Below are 9408 nucleotides of genomic sequence, written 5' to 3'. Positions count from 1 at the left end.
GAGCCATTCAAATATTTTGGCATGATTGTCAAGGAGATATCATTTTGAATAATAGTTTTGAATAATAGTTAGAGATAACCTACCTAAGACACATTTGGGGTGAAATTGAAATAGATAACTTTTAAGATCCTTCATAACTCAGATATTATGACTAAATAATATTCAAGAAAACTTCAGCTATAAAATTTGAGTTTACCAAACAAAATAATAATTGCAAATGTATCCTTGAATTTATACAATGACTCATCAATGCACACCTTAAAGAAAAAGACAGTCAGTAAATTTAAATTATGATTTAGTTAAAAAAAACTGTGAGATACATCCTACTTTTTAAAAGCATATATAATACACAACATTATATGAAGTATATGTTTCCTGTATGTTTTTTTTCTGATTAAAAGTAAAGAGAGATTCAGGATAAGCTCATCAGCTAAAAAAGGATTTGCAAAGAGTGAAAAGTGATTGATATCTGGACACCTGTAATTTGTAACTTAATGACCACTATTGGTTGAGTACAAGATGTATTATTCAGGTGTTTATATAGGCTTTCATTTGCCAATATTGTTAATATGGAGGAGGAGGAGTACATTTTAAAGTCAATGCATAGTTGACTGAAAGGTTGCTGAGCTATGTGACTTGAGTAAAGGATTCCTTCTTCTGGTCAGGCATATTAGAATAAAGGAGACCTAGAGGCAGAAATTAGGGTAATACTACTTAATGGATTATAAGTGCTCTTTTCATTTATGGGCTTTATAAAGTCATAATCTTCTATTATTGCTTCAAATAAATTTGGAGCAAAATACTTCATTAAAACAATATATTTAAGAAAATGTTTTATTTTATGATTTTCCCCTTCTTTGTTATAAGTGATGGATTGACATATTCTCTCAGAGGTGTTTGACTTAAAATCCCAACTCTTCCTTCAAGTTTCTTTTCTCAATTTCATCTGGCTCATACATTATCTCAAATAAAATTTTAAATTCTAAAAAGGGGCTCCAACATTACAGTAACGATGCATTTTGCTTGAACTTCAAACCATTCTATATCTAGAAAAAGATCTATAAATGTTTTATCATAATTCTGTATGAAATGTCACTCCAATCATACTATACTTTGGAACTTTGGACCAGATGAGTGTCAAACTAATGGTAAATTGAAGAATAAATCTTCTGAAGTCATTCATCTCTTTCATCATTTCTTAGGTCTAGTTGGATACCATATGAACAACCCTACTGAAAACCAAACCACTAACCCATTTGACATGAAGGATTAATTATCTCAAAGGTTCTGGTATTTCTAATGTCTTCAGTCACCATTAGCTCAAACTGTCACAATATGAATAGTTTATACAGCCTTGCATCTAAAGACCTTAAATTCCTATCCCTAAGAAGTCACTTAACTTGTGATGATGATGATGCTAAGAGACAAAACTGATCAGCTTTCATGTTTTCTTGCTAGGACTTAAGCCAGTCCAAACCATTTCTCATCTACTTTTCTACCATCCCACCCACTCTAGCTATATTTCTAAGCTTCCTTCTCATAGTCCCTGGAAACTTAAGACTCTGATAAATAAACTTTTGCCTTACCTTATTGAGACCCAGATCCTCCATACCACTTCAGTTATCTTTCCCCAATGCAACCAAACAAGTCTTCAGCTGTGATTCCAAATTTCTAAAACTCTTAATTTGTTCTCTTTCCTTTTTAGGATGTAAAGCAACTTAAAGGTATATATATAAAAGCATACATATAGAGAGATATTATAACACTTAGCCCAGTGTCTCTTTTGTATCTATCTATTATCTATCTATCTACCTACTATATATCTAATTACATATCTGTTATCCGAAGACCTGGTAAGAATAGATTGGCCCTAACACAGAATGGTAGCAAGGTTGCACATCCCTTTAATAATTTTTCTTAATAATATGAAATTTTTAAAAATATCATCTCAAGAGTACAGGAGGAGATTGGGCAGGATAAGAAAGAAGATTGAATATCTAGGAAACTGACAGGCATGTACATGGAAGACAGAATGGAAGGATAGGTACAAGAAGGATCACAAGAGTGGCGAATCAATAAAATACAAGAGAAAAATAGCCAAAATTTGAACACATGAGGAAAGAATCCATATATAGCTGCAATTAGATCATTTCCCAGACAGTCTAAGTTGAATGGGCATTTGCAGTACTATGCAAATTTCAGTAAATAATAACTCAGTTGGACTGTGGCTGATGTCTGAATGACATTTGGAATGAAAAGGTATGAGTCACATCTATCAGTGTCATAGGATCAGAGGCAAGTGGGAGGTGAAAATGTACATAAAGACAGAAATCCAGGCAAGGATTTGGACTGGAGCTGTGCAAGTTCAGGAAACTAATTAGCTTTAGTCAGAGCCAATTATCTTCAGTAAAGCACTCAGATAAATTCAGGGTCCTCCATGTTTTTTTTTCTGCAAGAAAGTCAGGGACAAACGATTATGGAAAAGTTTACATTATTCATGTTATTTGGTGGTAACTCAGGAAAACACTAATAATATTAATTAATTCTGGAGTCTACCTATTGGATTAGGGATACTAAACCTTCTTTCTTCATATCTTAGTAGCAAATACTATAAATCTGAGCTTGCTATAGCTGTTGTGGATTTAACAGACTGTTTCTGAGAATTTTCTGTGTCATTGAGCATTCAGATGAGATGGGACATGTAATTAGGCACTAAATTTTATTAAATTGTGTAAAAATTATTTCATGTGCATCAATCTTCTCACTTTCTTTTAGAGTATAGCCTTTTTATTTAAGAGTCTATTTGGTATGGAAGATTGAACAATATTTCTGAAATTAGAAGGACCTGCATTCAAATCCTGCTAGATGCTGATTAGTTGTGACATCCTGGGCATGTCATTTAACCTCTCTATGCCTCAGTTCATCATCTGCATGTGGGGGATAGTAGAGTAGAAGAGTAGGAGAGAAGACCTAAATCTATGATCCTATGACCTTTTCCATTACTTCTTTATACCTGTATGTGTACTGTGTATATCTTACACATATAGCATTGTTTGCATGTTTTCTTGTGTTTTTGCCTTGCTGGCTCATAGTAATCTCTTAACAAGTGCTCCTTAATTGACTGAATGGTAGTTAGAACAGTGCTGGTCTACAATTTCCTACTAGTGGAGAAGACCTAAGACTGACTCTGAGTCAGTGTCCTGTGTCTTCCATCTCCTGTTGAGTGCACTGTATCGCCTGAGGAAAGACTTCTAGGGATTAAGCCAGGCTTCTTCCATCTTCTCCAAAGCAACCACTTCCATCAAAACATGAACAAGATAACATCTATCTTTGGGTGCCAAGACATTCTTCTAATTGGGATGTGGGGATCTTCCAATGCCAAGAACAACTCTCCACTAGACTTTAGGTGTCCCCTCTCTTGTTGTGCCTGTCATTTAAAGGTAGAGGAGTGGTACTCTTTACTTAATGAACATTCTCACACCTAATCATACACTTAAGATTTCAGTGATTTGGTAATCTGGTAAATCTGATCATCCAAATCCCATTTCCCACCCCTACCACTTATTCTCATTCCCTTCAACCTTCCCACTACAAAGTTAAATCCTAACTCCCCCCAGTCTTTCCATAGTGCTCTCTGGAGTGCCTATTCTCTAGATAACAAACTTCCCTTCATCTTAAATATTTTTCACCCTTATCCCTTCTATCTATTAGCTCTTACTAAAACCTAGCTTCCCTCTGAGGCAGTCTCCTTGGTCATCCTTTCTAGTACTCTGGTATACCCTTCCTTCTCCTGAACTCACTCATTCTCCTTGAGACAGGGAAATTGGAATACTCCTTGCTCTCTCATGCCACTACTAGGTTCTACTCCTTCCTTCATCACTAGTTAACCTCTCTCCTTTTGAGGTTCCTGTTACTCAAATCTACTACTCAATCTAAATCCTGGAACTATTGTCTACAGACCCCTGGGTCACTCTTCTTTCTTTCTCAATGAGTTCTATACCTGGTTCACGTTTTTTTCTCTCTTTCCCAACTCTTGCCTTCATGCTAGGGAATTTATTGATTCTCCCTGAAATACCCTAACTCAGGGGTTGGCAATGTATCGCTCTTTCTGCAGGAGCCATAAAGTCAATTTTTTTTCAGGCGCTGTTACAGGAGCGCACACTGTGAGCACTGTACAGCTCTCACGAAATTACATTTTAAAAAATGTGGCATTTATGACTCTCATGGCCAAAAAGTTTGCCAACCCCTGCCCTAACTTCTCAATACCTCAATCTACTCAGCTCCCAAGAATTATTACTCCAATCAACTTCAGTCACACACAAATATTACTGATCTTCTATTACCCATAAATGTACAACTTCTATGTTCAAGGATTCTGCAATTCTCTTATGCAACTATAATTTATTGATCACCTTCTAGGAAGACTTCCCCTCCCCCTCTTTATCTTAGTGCCTTCTATTTTAATTATTTTCTATTTAGCCTGTACCTACATTGCTTTTTTATATATTTGTTTCTATATTGTCTACCCAACTAGATTGTGACTTCCCTTAGGGCAGGAACTATTTTTTGCCTCTTTTTATATCTTTATCACTTAGCACAATGCCTAGTACATAGTGAGTACCTCATTTATTGATTGATTTATTGACCTTGGAATAAATAATTGATATGATTTAAAGACAATTTTTAAACCATCTAAGTGATGTGATCAAAGAGTCTAGTTTTTCATTGACCCAAACCCATACATACACACTCTAAATTTAGGTTCCTAATTAGAATATGATTGTCCCAGGGTTATTGTATCTCTTTTTAGGGGGGAGATAACGTAAACTAAATATTAATTTTAAGAGCAATTGGCCTTTATGACAGGTGTATATAAGTGTATTTTACCTCATTCTAAGGAAGATATTTATGAAAATGCAAGACATTTTTTTGAAAGGCAAAGATAGAGCATTACAGTCACTCCATGGACAAAAAAAAAACAGATCTTGACTATTGTCAAGTTATACATCTGAAACAAGGGAATAAAGGTTTCCAATAGAATCATTTTGAGAACACAGAAAGCAGAAAAGGAGGGAAGGTAGTAGTGATTCTATAGACTGGGACTGGTCTTTACTCTGATGCTTCTGATTATTGTTCCATTTCTTATATCAATATCAAATGGGCACTAATTAGGAAACTAAAAAATCTCAGCAAGGAATACAGGTTGTCCCCAAACTCTTATACAATTTTGAAGTTTAATAGCTTCAAGTTTAAGTTTTAAAGCTTTCATCTGCACTAAATCTTTGGGGATGCCCTAACTTGGGAAATGGGAGTAATTTCAGAAAGTAGTCAGGATAGTATGGAAGGGAAGACACTATATTTATTTACATAGTTTATATGTAGATAAATTTTTTGAGGGGGAGGGAGTTAATAGAGAAAAACTGCATGAGTAATATGAAAATTAATTCTGAAATTGGATTCTAATTTTGTCTTATTCTATCAAAAATGATGTATTAGGGTACAGTGAAGATGTAAAAAAGTTTTTGGAACATTTATGGACTGATACAGTTAAGGACATCTGAATATGTAGGTTTTTTATAACTTTTCATTATACTGGATGTCTTCTCCTTAAGTTAAAACATTTTATTCATAAAACAAAATAACCTGAAGGGCAAGTTCAAAGGCAACAGTGACTCATTGTATTTGTATCCTATCCTCATTCCATTGAATAAGGCTGCATTCTTAAATTAGTGGAGAATATGATTTGTAATAAGGCCATAAAATTCATGTTCAGTACAGTCTCATAAATTCCAAATCCCACCAATTCAGAAATTGTGATAATTCAACATGAGTCTTGTTGAATTTTTTCTATATGTGATAAAAGGTTTTCTAGGTGAACTAGTAATATACACCAAAATTTACAGTTTAAGCTAATTTAAAGGGCTTGACTATGTTTATTTGTAGATAGTGTGGTTAATTTTAAATGAATGTTATGTGTTTATCAGAGAATATTCCTATCCCAAAGTCTGAGCTTTTAAGCATTGTACTAGTAATCAAGTTTTCATTGCTAAATAATAATCTTTAAAAGGTCATTTTAGGGTTCATTCTCATGTGGCAATGCACCACATGAGATCCTACAAAGGTGGAAAGCTTTGGTGAGCATGGATCTAGCATAATAGCAGTGATTCACCTTCTGAGGACCCATCTAAGTTTAGAGAGTCTTATTACCAGAACTGTGACCTCTAAGCACAATGTTTTTTGCTTTATTTTAAAAATTAGAGTACATGGAAACTGAGGAAAATATTGGTCATGGAGAATTTGCAATCTGCCTCCAAGAATTAATAAATGAATAAAGTATCTATTAAACATTTAGTATATGCAAAGCTCTGGTTAAAACTAGGTATGCAAAAGGGGTATTAAGCCAGTCTCTGAAGGAGCTCACATTCAACACATATGAAAGATTTCAGCTGCCCATCAATTGGATAGCCATATGATTCAGAGGGTTCAGAAACAAAGCAAATATGAATGCCATTTCCAATGATGAAACCATATCAGTTTTTGATGTTGAACCATTTGAAAGTGCCAAGAACTTCAAGAAACAAACTTTCTTTTCTGCATCTTCACAACTATGGTTAGAACATTTCCAAGAGTAATTGGCCAGGATATATCTCCAAAGTGTTACTTCCCATGTTGATGGCTGTAGGCACTTGCTTAGAAGCTTTGAATTTCCAAGACCCTTAGGTTCTGGAACCTGGACAGTTTCTAATAGTCTGAAGGGAAATGGTGCCAGGAGATGGCAGTGTTGTTTTGACTTGCCTTATCACATGTTGCTTTCTCTTTCTCCTTCAGCTAGACTGGCTTGTAGGACCTGTGAGTTGGAGTTGGTTGGAATATGCTGAGGATGACTGGTGCCCCCAGTCCAGTAGTAACAGAGAAGTAACCACCATCTAAATAAAACAGGAGATCTTTTAAAGTAGTGATCTTTACATATAGTTAGTCTCCCATTTCATTCATTCTGTTCTAGACCATTCCTAATTTGTTTGACTTAGGGATATTTCACTACTATAACTTTATATTTGAAAATACTTTCTCCTGAGGTTCACCACCATCATTATTTTTATTTGTTTGTTTTGTTTTTAAAAGTACCTTTATTTTTGTGTTTTGCAATTCAGGGAGATATTTTTCCCTACTTTTCCCAGAACTCATGTCATCATGATATTGATTTAATTGATTAGAATGGAAAACAAAATTCTTCATGTAAGGAGATCAATGTTCTCATCTGTAAAATGGGAATTATAATAAGTGTATGGTCTATCTCAGAGGCTGATGAATCAAGGTGCTCTGTGTAATGGAAATATAAAGTATTGTTGTTATTAAAATAGTACCATTTTCTGTGAAACTCCATTTCCTTCTGACTCTCTCAGTAGGTAACTGGGTATATACTTCTTAGACTATGGGGCAACTTGCACATTCTATGTTACTTACCCACCAAAGAAACTAGGTTTGATGGCTTAGTGTCATTGAAATTTGCCCAGCCTGACTTATGGAAAGAATCTAAAGCAACTTTGCCTAATTGCAATCTATTTTTTTTCTTGTTCCCTAGCAGTGTCAACATTTGTGCCAAACAATCTACTTATTAATGATAAAAAATGGGTTTACTACTACTTGAAATCAAGAAATTAGACTATCAGGCTAGAGAGTAAAGTAATGAGACTGAGTATTATGTTAATGACTCATAAGGAGAAAAAGCTTTTAGACTCTCAAATCATACACTGATAAATGCATATTATATAGATATACATATAAATACATTTGATTCAAAGAGTCCCTTGTCATTTGAAGTGATACAAGTTTTATTAAGATCAGGGAAATGATTTTTCTTCTTTTTATTTAGATAGATACAGATTTTAAGAATATATATACTTTTGTTGTTGTTTTTTGGGGGGGGGAATAATTTAATAGCATGACTGCTTCCAACAGCTTGTTTTTTGTTAATTCTTGATAAGCATGTAATTAAGTTGTGTCACCATTTCATCAATTAGAAATAAGACAAGATGATGAAATATTTTAGAAGACATAACAAAGTATACACAAATGCAAAGAAACCTTACATCATGATGGTGGCCTGTCAGCAAGATATTAAGCAGGAATCATCCTGCCGAGTTACAACCTCAAAAGCACAGAGTATTAAATACCTTTTTCCACTTAACACTTTGGATCACAAAATTATTGCTACTCTGGCTATTAAAGTCTCACTAGATTATGCTTTGAGAGTACTATTCATGGGAAATGTCAAAGCTATATTTAGCAATCTTGAACTTGGTTAGTTTAGTTAATAGAGTGTCTTTCCATTAGGTCATTCAAACTGGTAAAGGCCCATTTAGCAAATTACAACTGTAAAACAGTGCTTCCCAACCAGTTGTCCATGGACTGGCATGATTCCATTGCAAAATTTGTAGATCTACAAAACTCTGGGTTCTTAATTTATAAAACGTATTCACTTTGAAAAATGACTCTTCCTCTTTCTTTTCATGTATTAGTTCTCTTCCATTCTCTTCTCTCCATGGCTCCTAATTCAACCCATTGGAGAAATTGCAAAGTAAACTTTAAAAAGGCATGCACTACTATCCAAATTTAATTCTAACAAAGAACTAGCTTATGATGAAGAAGTGGTTAGAATCTTGGAAGAAAGTGATTTTTATTAACTTTGAGTTGGAAATAGCAAAAAGAAAAAATAGAAGCAGAATCAAATATGTAAACTAAACTTTATGAAAGTAGCTTATTTCTGGGAAGGACTTGACCATAAACATGCAAGAATAGCAACTACCCACTGCATTGATTGATTTCCATTTATTTGCTCTTAGTTTCTTAGTTTCCAGGTAAAAATGTGGGCTACTGTCTGATGTGTTATAATTTAGCCAATGAGTGAGGGAGCAAGAGGATTTTCTGCCCATGGGACTATGATAATCCTTTTGCTTTCATCTACCTCATTTCCCCCAAACTGCCCTAGAGTATAAATGTCTCTTCTAAAATGCATTTGTCTCTGAGTATTTTCTTTGTTGGTTAGCCATTTTAACAGAGGCAAAATATTTAGTTTAACCAGTTGTCATTCATTTTATCGTAACATCATTTTTACCATTTTGTATTTATCTTTTTAATTATTCTATCTTTTCCCTAATTGCATAGATAGTCCAGGTTGCTAGTCAAGTTAGCAGCTGCTGCATATTCAGAAGGAGACTCTTAATTGGTGCAGAAAATGGTGTTCCTGAACTATTGAGTTATTTGAGACAAGTTGGTTCCAGATACACTCAGACAGAGCTCATGGAGTGGAAAAGTATATGGTTCCATCCAGGCTCTTTGCTGTGAGAGACTCCTGGAAGAAAACAGAGAGAGAGAGAGAGAGAGAGAGAGAGAGAGAGAGAGAGAGAG

This window comes from Gracilinanus agilis, chromosome 6 (assembly GCF_016433145.1).
Source record: "Gracilinanus agilis isolate LMUSP501 chromosome 6, AgileGrace, whole genome shotgun sequence".
Taxonomy (NCBI): domain Eukaryota; kingdom Metazoa; phylum Chordata; class Mammalia; order Didelphimorphia; family Didelphidae; genus Gracilinanus; species Gracilinanus agilis.
This window is presented reverse-complemented; position numbering follows the sequence as displayed.